The following is a 14,771-nucleotide window of genomic DNA, read 5'->3' on the forward strand; positions in this document are numbered from 1 at the left end:
TCACTGTTCATGGACTTGGCTTCTTATAGTTGATCATGTATTTCTGTTAATTGGACCTTAAATAATCAACATTGTACTGAAGAATATTCATTTCTGCTTTTTTGGAAATATATGTTTTCTTTCCAGCATTATATGCATTGCTAAGCTTAGTGATCTTGATTCTACAACTGAGGTATAAAGTAAGTCGAAATTCAGAAGGGTTGAGATGGAGAGAAATCAAAAGATGGATGCTGCAGGGAAAAGGCACAGACCAATAAAAGTTAACAAGGCATTGCAGTGACTTCATTATATAAACATTCGCTTGTGTTCACTATTTGTTTGCTGTGCTTACTTGTTGTCTTGTCTTTTACATCTAGTTTAAAACATTTTTGGACAGGAGGTATCTTCTTGTTTGGCATTAGTATAGAGCCTAGCACAATGGTGCTTCAAGATCTAGGAGCTCTGGATAATAGTATAACATAAAATAATAAATAACAACCTCCATTCTGTACCACTCAGTGATTTACATCTACGGACACAAGCAGAGAGCCTTGTTGTTCTATGTGGTGGCACAGTCACAAAATAGCTAAGGTGACCTATACTATTGGATGAAGCAGTTTGAGCTTGCCTACCCTGCTAAGCTTAATAGCATTGCTGAAATCCATGCCCTTTACACACACACAACCCAAGAAACGGAGCAATGGAGCCGCCTTAAAGTGGCTCTGATCACATGCCATAAGCAACACCTGAAACAAAGGGCTAAAGAGTGGTGCTAACAATTGTATTCAGGGCTGAGCTAAGGCAGCTAAATCACTTCTTTTTTAAGATTTGGCATGTGAAAAGTAGGAGTGAGTAGGCAACACTTCCCAGAATCATTCCTGGACACAGCACAGAAGCCGTGTATAAAAGTCCCCTCTATGTCTCAAAAACAGGTCAGTTCATGGACTTCTGCTACATATGCATGAATTCAAATCCATCAAACTCTTTCAAGTAATACAAAATGAGTTAGGACTTTATGAAGAAAAACAAATAATCTACTGAAGAGGTAACAGGCTCCTAATGACAAAACAAAGACAAAGACACAAGAGAAAACAAAGCTTCAGGAAGCCAGTCTAGGCAAGGAAAAAGTAGGAAAACATGAAAAAGAAGCACACCTGCGTGGTAGGGGCAAGTAGATATGTATAATGCTGAAAAAGGATGCCATCATTCTGCTGTACTCTGTATTGAATCTTTAATTGTAAAAGAATATCCCTCCCCCCTGCAAGGGCAGCTGTGTGGCAGCTGTTATGTTTTAGTTCAGATAAAGAATGCTACAGAGTGAGGAGGAAGCATTATGTTGCTCTCTCTGGTGTCAAGTCAGAGATATATTTCCTCTTAATTTTCCTGGTCCCCTTAAACTGAAATGAAAAGTAACTAACCTGGGAAAGCCACTTTTGCAACTTATATGACACATTCTATTAAATATATTTCCAAATTCCAAGCCACAGCAAGAAAGAACTGAAACGTAGTAGTTGTTACAACACTGGTGCTTGTATCTAAATTACTTAATGTTGTTTTGTCTGCAATTTTTACATATCTCATCCACCAAGGAAAGATGGCCATATCACAGATGTATATCTAATTTCCTAAAACTATATGCTCCTATTAGGGCTGTGTGAAGCTTCGGTAGCCAATTTGATTCAGAGGAGATTTGGCCGAATTCGGTGGCCATCTCTCTGAATTGGAATCAAATCAAATCGGGAGACCAATTAAGAGGCCCGAATCGAATTGGAAGCCTCTGAATCGATTCAGAAAAGATTCAGCACCATTTCAGAAATTTGGCCATAGACTAAACAGGCAGCAGTCCTTGATGCTGAACACAGCTGCCTCCAGCTGATAAGTCTGTTGTGGTGGGTGGAGGGAGGAGGGAAGGGGCATGGGTGGGGCAGATCAACGCCCCCACAGCAAAGGAGGGATTGGGGCTGGGACAAGTTGCCCAGCCAGGGCGGGGGGCATGGGACTCAGGGAAGGGAGCGGGGGGTAGGAGGGCACAGGATGTGGGCACAGCTTCTACTTGCCCAGCCAGGGCAGAGGGGGTGTAGGATGCAGGTGTGGTCACTGGTTGCCCAGCTGGGGCAGGGAAGTGTGGGATATGGGCACAGCAGTGCTGGGAGCAGGAGCTATGCCCTGCTGCCACGTGCCTCCTTCCACCTGAAGTGAGCTGAGCCTGCATTGTGCCTTCACCCCTGCTGCCCCAGCTGGGCAAGGGGCAGCAGGGCATAGCCCCCACTCCCAACACTATGTCCTCATCCTGTGCCCACCCCCCGGCTGGGCAAGTGGCGGTAGTGCCTGCATCCCACGCCCCCCCGTCCTGGCTGGGCAAGTGGCAGCAATACCCGCATCCCACCCCCCCACTGGTGGGTCAAGCAGCAGGCTACCACTTGCCCAGCTGGGGTGGGGGGCATGGATTGTGGGCAGAGTAGCGCTGGGAGCAGGGGCTAAGCCTTGCTGCTGCGTGCCCCCTTCTGCCCGGAGCAAGCCGTGCCTGCATAGCACCTCCCCCACCCCAGCTGGGTAACTGCCAGTAAGGCACAGCCCCTGCTCCAAGCACTCCTGCACCCCCCCCCCAAGTCCCGCGCCCCCCACCCCGGCTGAGCAGCTTGTCCCAGCTCCCAGCCCCAGCCCCAATCCCTCCCTCACTGTGGGGGCACTGATCTGCCCCACCACACCCCTTCTATCCCCCCTCTGCCCACCACAACAGACTTACCAGCTGGAGGCAGCTGTGTCCAGTGTCGAGGACTGCTGCCTGTTTAGTTTATGGCCGAATCTTCAATTCCAATTCAGCTGAATCGAATCTGGACAGTTATTTGAATCTCCAAATTGAATCACTGTCCCTCCAAATTGGCTGAATCTGAATCCTCAGCCAATACTTGCCTCTTTGCACAGGCCAGCTCCTATCTAGCTGTACCAGATGTAACTACATGCAATAACTTTCCTCTCTCACAAGTGTTTAACTTCTTTTTCAATGTATGTGCCTCCTATATCACTGCATAATTATTCTTAGATGGGACCATATTTCTACTGACCTTTATACCACCTATAACTCATCCTTTGAACACCCTGATACACTATGAATACACAAGTCAAGCCAGGCATTTATGCCCATGAAATTACTCATAAAATAGAACTGACTAATCTCATAAGAACTAAATAAGAATTCAATATTGTTTAAAAATGGACCGATGTTTAGCAAAAGCCCAAATGCTTGGCATCATTCAACTATGTCATAAGGGAGACATTGCAAAACAAATATACAAGGCCAATATCTGACCTGTATTAAACTTCTGGACATCAATGAGATTGTAAAGGTGTAACTGAGGACTGACCTTGGAACAAACTAATGCAGGTCATTAAATGTTCATTAAATTATGTTTGTGAGGGGGTATACATGAGAACTATATATATATATATATATATATATATATATATATATATGCTGCTCTATAACAACATTGTCAGCTAAGAAAGAAACTATCAAGTTTAAGGAATCCTGCTATGAATATCATAATACAGCCTTGCATCCTGTCATCAATGTGATTTAATCAAACCTGACTTGTGTTTATTATTCTGGCTCTCCGTATATTATCAAAATCAAAATCTGAGTTCCAACCATCTTGAAGTCACTCAACAAACTGGGACCAGAATATTTAAAAGATTACCTGGATCTAGGGCAAGGACCAGGTTTGACAACCTTGCTACATTTGCAAAATGGAACTATTTAAAGCAAGGGTAAATCTCTTGTGCAGGAGACAGAGTTTTCTTGGAAGCAGCTCCAAAACTGTTAAATTAAATCCTCACAGAATCAGAGAATCACTGCAAAACTCACAATATGACCTGCCTTTTCAGGTAAAAACACATAGCATATCATATATCCCCACAAAAAATCCTAATCACGTTACTTAGTGTGGTCTTGGAAAGCATTCAGGTCCCACAGTGATGGATGTGGTACAAGAATTTAGATAGAATAAAATAAAATGTCTGTTGGTAAATGACATCAAGAAGAAGAGAAAATGCAGAGCTTTCACCATTAGATCACTAGTCAAATCTAGCTTAAGTAAGCAGCATCTGAAAGTCTGTCATAGGATGCCTCAATGAACATAAAATTAGTTGCAGGTCCATGTGCCATAGTGTCAGAAGCTTTATTCAATAGGTCTGTGCAAAGCTTCAGTTGCTGATTTGATTTGGCCCAATTTGGCAACTGAAGCTCTGAATCTGAATTGAATCAGGAGACCCATTAATCTCTCTGAATCGAATCAGAAGCCTTCAATTTGATTCGGAGAGATTCAGAGAGATTCAATGATTCGGACATAGATACAGCTTTATATGTTTTTTTCTACATACCTTAAAGGTACCAGACGGCTCATGAATGCTGAGATGGTGGGGCAGATGGAAGGTCCCACAGGAGCGTGGGAGGGAGGGGGGGTCCACAGCACGCTTGGCAGCAGACCCAAAAATGGACCAGAAGCGCATCCAGTCCACTTCCAGGTCCTCCACAGAGTGCGCGGGAGACCACCTCCCAGCTCAGTGAGTAGTACCTCCTGGGTCCAGGGGGGCACCCAGAGTCCCCCCATGGCCAACTGCTAAACCATTTCCAGTCCATTTCCGGGTCCACTGCCGAGCACGCAGGGCCCCCTGTGCTCCTGTGGGATGCTCCATCTGCCCCACCATCTCAGCATTCATGAGCCATGCCTGGTACCTCAAGGTATGTAGAAAAATCATATAAAGCTATAGCAAAACTCCCAGTTTTTCTTTTTTTTCTTTTAAAATGCATTCCCTCCCCTTCTCCAACCATTTCTGACTTTTTCTCTCCCTCTCTATTCCCTATAGATAAGTATAAGTAAGCTAAGATGTAGGATAAGCTTTAACATTTTATTTTAGGTAGTAGGTTTTATTTTTCTCTCCCCTCTTTGCAAATAAGTGCCCTGGTATTTTGATATAGATAGCCACTGTTTTATAAGTGATAATTATTATGTTTTGTATTGATTTTTTTTTACTGCTTTTATATTGTGTGATTACTGTTTTAGGCCTATATATGTAAGTTAGCATAAGTCATGTCAGGTTTCCATCTTGTAATGTCAAGCCTCCATCTTATCCCCTTGCCTGGTTTTGTAACCCATGACTCATACCTACCCCTCCTGTGTAACTTGGTTCCTGAATGAATGGGGATGAATGAGGGTGCTTGAGAGACAATGGCAGTAGGTCTAAAAATAGCTCCCTCTGAATGACTGAACCATCAACACCAATACCAGGACCAATGACCCAGCCCTTAGAGCCATGCTCAGCATTCAAGACACAAAAGATGAGGCAACCCACCATTGTGCCAGGCTGCACATGCTCAGTAAGAACACTTAGAGCCCTCTGGAACAGGACTGATCTTGCCTGGACAGGCCCTCCCCATGGGAGATCAGAGGTAGTCTGCCCTATAAAAGGGGTAGCGAAGACTGACTCCTTGGGACACCCTTTCCATCTGGACCAACATCATGCCACACCACCTATCCACCCAGAGGCCCTGCCATTGACCCCCCCCACTGGACAACACCTGCTGGACAAAGACCCCTTTCTAGCCTGGATAGGTAGCTATCATCCCCCACCCTCTCTTCAACCAAGGACTTGGACTCGGTTTCTCTTCCCTACCTGGACTCTAGCCCTTCCACTGAGTCTCTTTCTCCTGCTGCTATTGTGAGTGCTTGTGTATGTGTGAACCAATAACTTCATGGGGTTGTGTAGTGTGTTGTCTGTTTAATAAACCTGTTATTTGGACCCCTGAGTTGGGTTTTGCTTTACTATGGTTCAGCCTTGGTCCAATCTCTGCTCCTCACCCCTCTAACTTCTGTCTCATTTCTCCCTCTCCTGCTTCTGGCTCACTGTCACCTCCAACACCTGTCCTGAGCTCCTCTCTGCCTCCAAACTCCCTTTTTCTTTGCCACTGTCTTATCCCCACTGCCTTTTCCCCTGAGCAACGAAGGTTTCTGCTTCAGTTTCTTTCCTGGTTGTTTCCTTCTTGCCACCACTTATCTGCCCCCCCCCAATATCTCAGCTGTCTGCCTCAGTTTCCAGCCCCAAGCTCCCAGGTTTCTCTCTCTCTCTCTCTTTCCTGGCTGTCTCTTCCTTGCCACTAGGCTTCTTCCCCCCCATGCACCAGTGACCTGGAGTAATCCTGGGGCCACTTGATCTTAAATAAACCCAAGCCTCAGTTCCTCAGCCAGCTTCTCTCTAGTCCACTGGTTCTAGTCCTGGTTCTAGCAGCTTTAACTCCCTGCACTTTTACTCTCTTTCACCTTAATCTTCCCCCAGATATCCCAAGCACACACATGCATACCATACCATCCAAGATGGAAACTTACCTATGTGTAGGTGGGTTGTATGTGTGTGAACTGGTGAGTGTATATATCTCATTATGTGCATGATATACCAATTAGTGATCTGTGTATGTGTACTGAGTGTGTGGGTATTGACAATTGATTTTTGTCTAATTTTTAGTGTGTAGTGTGTATGTGCTTGAATTGCTGATAGGCATGTGCCTAGGTTGGTTTGGATGTGTATGTACCTAAGCTGGTAGTGCGTGCGCATGCGCACCTAATTGATGTGTGTGTTTGTATATGTGCAATTGTGTCACACCCTCCTGTCTAACAGCACAATATTGAGATCCTGAGAGTTGGCCTGACTCCACAGGGCAAGAAAGCCATGTCTATGGCCAAATACTCCAAATCAGAATCAAATCTTCAGATTCGGATTCAGCCTAATTGAATCGGGACAGTGATCCAAATCAGCAAATAGAATCACTGTCCCCTGAATTGGGTCAAATCCGAATCTGAATTGAATATGCCCCGCTACACACACCCCTATTATTCAACTATAGTTAAAACATAATACAAGGCTATCTGTAATACCAAGACTATAATAAAATTTTTGCCTCTTGTAGTAATCTCTTGCTTTTTGATTATCTAAATGTTTGTGGCACTTATGTTATTATCATTATGACACAACTGTGCATAGCATTACATATCATCTAGCCATATGTGATTATATATTATTATTATTGACAGTTTGCAATAGATATAATACATGGTTCTGGTTTTACCATCACCTTACACTTGTGCAGACATTTCCACCAATGCAGAATGAATGCCAAAAAACTGTAAGGTGTTACCATTTTGGTTTTGTAGCACTTTGTCCCACTTTTTTTTTTTTTTTTTTTTTTTTTTTTTTTTTTTTTTTACAGTGCAAGTAAAGGACAAAACAAGGAGCAAAAAAATCATACTCTAGCTGTAAGATTCATAGATTCTAAGGCTGGAATGGACCTTGGAAGATCATCAGGCCCAGCCCCCTGCATCAAGTAGGAAAGACAACTGGGGTCAAGTGACCCCAACAAGGTGACTGTCCAGTCTCCTCTTGAAGAATTCCAATCATGTATAATGGAAACATTTCTGGTGAATTTTCTTTAATTAACAAGTTTTGGAGTAAAGTTACATAACCATTAAAAATGCACTGAATGGTTAAGGAATTAAGGGTTTGGTATTAAAACACAGGTACTAACATAAATTATGCCTATACATTTGAGAGAGTCACAAAATCCCCCAAATGCTCTTATTTTAAATCTCATAAGGTGACTTTCTGAGTATCTTTAAAAAATGTGAAATTGTTTCCCACAGTGCCTTAAGAAAGCCACAATACCTTTTCAGTTACAAAAGGCTTTGCACAGATTTCGTGAGAAGATTGAATAAAGAAGGATATTTCCATTTTTTATGAGATTTTTAGAGCCTGGATTTGAAGCCAGTAGCATGCAGACTCTCACAGGCTTGTGAAATATTTGAAACTTTGAAGTGGAAGAAAGGTAACAGAGCTTCTCAAAAGCAAATAAACTCTGGTTTGCCTCTGCAAAACCCATCTTTGTCAGTTATGCAAAGGATGGAAAATAGACAGGTAGCTCCAGAGCTTTTATTATTTCTCAGAAAGTTAAAGAAGTGCAGAAGCAGTGATACTCCCTGTCAAAAGTCTACATTTGGCAACCAATGTATGGCCTCAAAAGATGTAACACTCTGAGTTTAAAAAGGGAAGGCTCAGTTCTGCAGCTCATACTTTCAAATAAAACTTCAGGACATCAGAAGGAGGACTCTTGTATTATTCAAGGGAGAAGCTGCAGAATCAGGTCTTAAAAGATAATATGTCCGAGTCCAAAGAGGTAAATGAAATGGGTTGATTGTCTTACTCCAAAAGACAGGGAGCTAGCATATGTTTGCTTAATGGCACAGTGGGATTCAATCTTTAATCCCAACAGTCATGCCTCCTACTATGCATCTGGCATAGCAGAAGACACAATTGTTGGAATTGGGGATTAAATCCCAATTGTGCCACTGCCAGTAGGGAGCCCAGGGCATAGGACCGCAGCCCGGTCTCTCAGTGGTGCTCCACTGGGTGCTCAGGCTCTCCGCAGCCCGGTCTTGTAACTGCGCCTCCCTGGACATTCAGGTTCCACACGACCTTTTCTTGTTTTGCCTTACCAGGCGTTCAGGGTCAGCCCACTTCTGCTGCTGTGCTACTTTTAGCGCTCGGTGTCAGCACACTCCCGATCCTACCCTTTCGGATTTATGGCAGTCATTGCCCCCTTCTCTGGGACCTCTCACATTGCTGCCCCCTTCTCTGTGGTGTCATATTGAATGAAATAGTTTGAATGTTTGTAAAGGTTGCTCATTAGCCAGTTTCAGGAAGAAGATAAGATTTATCTCCTTATCTAAGTCATTGTTTTGGGACTACGTGCAAAAGGTCCAGACTTTGTTTAAAGTCTTAATTTGAATTTTATCTTTAGAAATCTTTTACAAAGAGAGCAAATATCCTGAGTTCCGAGAGATCAAACCCTAAGGCCTTTTAACCAGATTGGTAAGAAAAGGGCATTTGCAGTGATATGGAAGTTTCCCAAAGGTAATTTAAAATGCTCAACAAAGGCAAAAGAATCTGTTGAGTAAGATCCAAGCCCAAATTTGGGAGTAGTGACAGGCTTGAGTAGGAGGAGCCCATTGACAGCAGCTCGCTCAATAAAAACTGTAACTTACTGTCCCAATTTGGAGGTGAGTATACTTGTAGAACAACGAAGGAAGAATCGCAAGCGTAGCCCGGGTCAGACTGATCACCTGAACCACCCTCTCTGTGAACACGAATCTTAGTTCACGCTGAAGCCACAGAGCACCTGAAAGGGACTGAAGGAAGGGGACTTAGTCCTATCACTGCTTAGGCCAGCCTATTGAACCGTATTGCTGAGGCGAGCCCATTGAACCGTACTACTGAGGCCAACCCATTAAATCGTACTACTGAGGAATGAAACCATATTTTGGTATTTGGCTTCTCGGAATTCTAGGATTGTAAATATAATATGAAAAATAATAGTATTAATTCAAATTAAGTTTTAGTTGTAGTTGTAGTTGTTTTTGTAACACTAATTCTTATAGTATTGTTTGGGAAGGAAGTGCATTCGGAGCATTGTTTCTGATATATGTAGTTATTGTGTTTTTAATGTTCGTAGTGTTTCTTAAAGCTAAGCAGTGTTATATACGTAGCAAAGAGTTTTAAAATAAAATTGTGTTGTATAAATTAAGTGTGTAATTATTGTGAAATTGTGCAATCAGTTAACTACTCCCCCAGCCAGTGCATCAAAACGAATCAGTAAATTGTGTGGAATTTTCTCTATTCCACAACCCACTAGAGACATGGGGCTGGGGTCCTCATACTACCTTAAGTCCCCTTATGAGGCCTCCTCCAACCCCTAATAGCCTTACCCAAACCACCGGTTACAAACAGCAAACACAAAGCATAAGACCCTAGGCTATAACCTAAATCTCAGCCCTCTGACTCTAACATTCTTCCCATCACAGCAGGGGTGCTCCATCTCTCATCATCTTGAGCTGCTTGGATATTCAGGCTTTTTCTCTATACTCACTCCGGCAGCACTCCTTTCTCCCTTGACAGCCAGCAGAGAACTCCCCACCTGGTCCTAGCCCTGGAGTTTATATAGGAGCCAGGCCCTGCCCCTTCCAGTCATCTGACCAGCCAGGTGTGGGCCACTAGCTCCCTCTGGTTACCCTAGCAACCAGCACCTGAGTATTTATTCCGGTTCTACAAGTAGCAGGCACCTTAGTGTCCTGCTACACCAGGATGTCTAAAGCGTCTTCCTTTTAAAGTGCAGGGTGTTTTCAAGTGCCTTGCTCTGCAGGACTGGGGTCCAGGTCCAGAGGGATCTGGTTTCCAAGTTTCTGGTGGGGAATATCTCTCTTCTCATAAGGGAGTCTTGCAAACTATTCCCAGAGCAGGCCATTTTTGGCATTGGAACTAGGGCTGTCTTGGCTCTAGTGATGACCCCCATCCCAGTGCCAATGTTGACAATCAACTGATCATCCAGAGAGGTTTCTATTTATGGCACTTTTCAAACAAGCCACAAAGATGTTCCATATATTTTGTGGAATATCTTTGTGTCTGGTTTGCCACTTTGTGGTGCCGTAAATCAGCTGCATGTGCAGCATTGTTACTACTGATGGTTTGATTAACATGTTGATTACACCATAAATGTGATATGTGCCAGAGGACAGAGTATCACTTGCAATTTCTTTTACAACTGCAGCATATGAAAGGAAAAGCTGAAAGCCCTGTCTTGAATTCAGCCAGATACTGGGAGGAGAGTTTCAACCTGCGGCTCACCCTTTGGTACATGCTGCCAAGTCAATCAGTGCCTTGGCAACATTAAAGAATGTATCTCCATTAACCTCATTTTAAATTGGAACTTGAGTAACAGCTAGTTTGCTAGCTCATTACACCACTTAGCCTTACACAACCTAACATAATTACATTCTGTTCCAACTCTGTGGTATTTTGTTGCTCATTAACTGTGATAGACTTAATTAAAAAACAAGGTTCGCCTCAACCTTATCTCCTCTTATACCAAACCAAGCTATGTGCACCTCTTCAAGACAGAATTATGTACTTGCCTCAGTCTTTTGCCCTTTGCATAACTTCTTTACTGGTCTGTCCTAAGCAGATAACGATACTTGGAATATTCCTTGATCAAGCACTTTTAAAACCAAATCCATCAGGTGCCTATACACATGATGATTTTCACCATTTAAAGCATTCTAAAGCCACATGTCGCAGAGCACTTTACCTATAAAGAGTGGAAACTGCTAGGGAAATAGCCCTAGCAGTGAGTGAGGTGCCCCAGCTGCTGGTTACCAGGGCAACCAGAGTGAGCTAGTGGCCCACACCTGCCTGTGGTCAACTGACCGGAAGGGGCAGGGCCTGGCTCACATATAAACCCCAGGCCTGAGGCCAAGATGGCAGTTCCCTGCCAGCAGCCAAGAGGAAGGAGCTCTCCCAGAGCAACCAAAGGGGTGAGGCTTGACTGCAGGTACAGCCTCTGATACTGGTGAGGGATGGAGCACCCTTGGTGTGGCTTGAATGAAGTTATAGCTGGGCAGTTTGAATTTATGTTATAACCCAGGGGCTTGTGTTTTGTTTGCTGTTTAAGACTGGTGGTTTGGGTGAGGCTATTAGGAGATGGCAGAGGCCTCATAGGGGACCCACAGCAGTGTGGGGACCCTGGTACCAGAGAGGGTGCAGTATTTGGGGTGCACCGACCCCGGTGCCAGTGAAGGTGCAGCCCTTTGCAGGGCTTGGGAGAGCCCGAGCGCCAGTGAAGGTGCAGTGCAAGACAGGGCTGCAGAGAGCCTGAGCGCCAGGGGGCCAAATTATAACAAGGCACAGACCAAACGTCAGTTCCATCTGCAAGGTTTGGGGCATCGTAAGGGGGTGGTTGGAGCTACACATAGCCCATAAGGCTAGGGTGCCCTGAAACACCCATTGCAGAATAGGAGCCCACGGGGTCAGAGAGTACAATAAAACTGTGTCCAAGATGACATAAAGGCAGCCTCCCTATTATATGTTTACCATCAAAGACGTGGCAGGTGAGAATCAAGGGTGCCCATTGCCCCAACTTGGCACGGTAAGGGGGCCTTAGGGAAATCACGACCATCCTGCAGGACCCTGTGCCATGAGACCATAATTTAAGATAGGGTAAATTTAGAACTTTTTTGAAATGACAGAAATTGCCTCTGGAAATGCCTGCCATGCATGTGTATTGGCACCCATTCAGACCAAATTCAGCCCCTTTTTAAACAGATGCAATTGTCACTGAAGTTAGCAGAAGTTCTACCCACTTAAGGCAGGGGTGGGCAAAACATGGCCCATGGGCCAGATCTGGTCCATGCAACAATTTTGCCCAGTCTCTCCAACCCATGAAGGAGGACAGCCCAGGGCGTGGTACATGCCCAGCATACAGTGGAGATCAGGCAATGCAGCTGCTGGAATCCATTTCCAGGCAGCTCCAGCTGTGGCAGCAGCTCCTTCTGGCTGCTGCTGCTGCCAAACCCAGCCCCAGTGTCTGGGCAACCCAGCCCATTCACCCTGCACCCAATACCAGGATTAGGACCCATGTGGGTTGGATGCTCAGCTGGGCAGTTGGGTTAGGGTCACGGGCTGGTGGGAAGCACTGTTTGGGAGTGGGATGGGCAGGACCAAGGAGACCCCAGGATCTTGGGGTGGTGACAATGCAGGGCTGGGCAGACCCACAATGCACTCAGCACATGTCCCTGCCCACAAAATGGGAACTCTGCCCAGCCCCACACTACTAGTGCCCCAAGATGCCAGGGTCTCCATGGAGACAGTTTGGGAACTGAATGGGGAGCATGCTCTGCTGGGCGGACATGATCAGAGAACCCTGCACACGTGGCTCCCAGCCAGTCTCCACTGAGACTCTGGGATCTTGGGGTGGTGACAGTGTGTGGCTAGGCCAGGGCAGAGCTGCAATCTGTTCCCTGCATGCCCCTACCTGTGGAACCCCCACCTGTCACAGAATATGCAATCAGCAGATCATGGCTCTGCCCTAGGCCCCCTGCCCTACCCTGCCACTCTCCCCACCTCACAACCCTGTCTTATGATCATGGCCTTACCCACCCCTCCCACTCCTGAACACTGGTCCCAATCTGCCTGTGGCCCCATCTCACATAGGGAGTTTTGGTGAGTTGTTGCAGGGGGAGGGGGTGCTGACCTGGCCCACGACACCTCAACAAAACTCCCTATGTGACCCACTGGCCTATATAATTGTCTACCCCTGCACTAAGGCAAAAGTTGAATTTATCCCCAGACAACTTTGGGAATGGGCTTCTCCATAATACAGCATTTGGAGCCAGGACAAAAAAGTGACTTAAAGGAGCTAATCAAAGATTAAAAACAAACAAACAAACAAACAAAAAAAACCCTTGAAAAGATGAGGGGAAATGTCCTCTGGGCAGAAAACTAAGTATTAATGCAATTTGGATTCAGGCTGATGATCCCTGTTCTTTAGCTACAACTGCAGGGAGAAGATATTAAGCTTATTATCATGAGGTTCATAGGGTTATCAAACTTCTTCACTAGATGTTTCCTTTTCTTTCAATTTAGACTCCCTGATTTACCTTCTAATGTTCTCTAAGCTCTGACTACTTCCCCTCAACAAGGCGAATGATCTTGTGGGTAAGTATGGAAATGTGAATCAGACCTGTGTTCTGTTGTCTGCTATCTCACCAACTTCCTGTATAACCTCAGGCAGCCCCACATCCTCTATATTCCTCAGTTTCCCTCTCTGGGAATGAGGGCAATATTTCCTTACAGGGCAAGAGGGAAGTAAGGCTTAACTAATGCTTGGAAACCGCCAGAGAAGTACAAAAATGTATTATGTTTACTTAAATAGCACCTTGAGGCATGTGTAGATGAAACAGGGGCCCTAAATTGAAACAATCAATTTTAAAAAACACACTTCAATTTAGGGGCCCTTAAACCCTTGTGTCGTGCACACACCCAAGCTTACCTGCCTGTCTGGTGGTGGGGAGGAGCTGGGAGGGCAAGCTGGTCTGGGTCCCTGTGCTGGGGCTGGTGCCTCCCTCCATGGCTGCGGTAGCCACCCCCACAGGCGGCACCCACCCACAGGCACCCAGCTCAGGTGGTCCTAGGGGACACCATAGCCACGGAGGGAAGCACTGGGCTTCTACACAGCTCAGGCAAGCAGGTAGGCTCCAAAGGGAAAAAAAGATGAGGCATGCCACTTCTCTTGGATGGAGTCTGCCTTCCTGGGCTGCTGCCACGCTGCCTGCATGAGCTTCCTGCAGAGCCCCTGAGCTGGATGGAGCCCAGTGCTTCACTCTGCAGCTGCGCCCCAAGTCATTTAAGGTGCATTACACCGCCAAATTTGCTACAGCGGCTGGAATTACTGTGCAATACGCTGCTGATGTGTGCAAACACAACACCATTAAAGCAGTACAAGCATTTAACCCACTTTAAAGTATTGGGCACACACGACCCTCATTTAGTCTACACACAGCCTTGGATACCAAAGGTCTGAATCACTGTGAAGACAGAAAATATCAGCTTCCTGTGTTGGTCACAGCTGCCCCTGTACCAAATGTATCTCCTTTCTACCCTGACACTGTATTTTATTCTGTTATTTTACAGGAATCTTTACTCTTCAGAGTTCAGCAAGCTTTCCTGATTCATCTGGAGGCCAAGATCTGAAAAGAACTAAAAACAAGTATTTGATATTCATATGGTCAATAAAAACATCCTCAGTTTCAATAGATTAGATAAAAAAAAAAAAAAATGACATAAAAGGACCTTCATGCTTCAAGGTGCAGTCAGTGACTGAAGGCAATCGAAATAATTTTCCCTCAAGCAGGTTATTT

General features: G+C 45.1%; 1 long non-coding RNA gene across 1 annotated transcript in view; it reads left to right on the plus strand.

The window, feature by feature from the left end:
• The window catches only part of LOC132250934 (uncharacterized), a 124,078-nt gene extending 114,521 nt beyond the window's left edge, over positions 1 to 9,557 (plus strand). The window contains exon 3 of the long non-coding RNA XR_009462655.1: positions 7,241 to 9,557. This is a non-coding gene — a long non-coding RNA (uncharacterized LOC132250934). The remainder of the gene's footprint in view (positions 1 to 7,240) is intronic.
• Positions 9,558 to 14,771: the final 5,214 nt, after the last annotated feature.

Source organism: Alligator mississippiensis, chromosome 5, assembly GCF_030867095.1.
Source record: "Alligator mississippiensis isolate rAllMis1 chromosome 5, rAllMis1, whole genome shotgun sequence".
NCBI lineage: Eukaryota > Metazoa > Chordata > Crocodylia > Alligatoridae > Alligator > Alligator mississippiensis.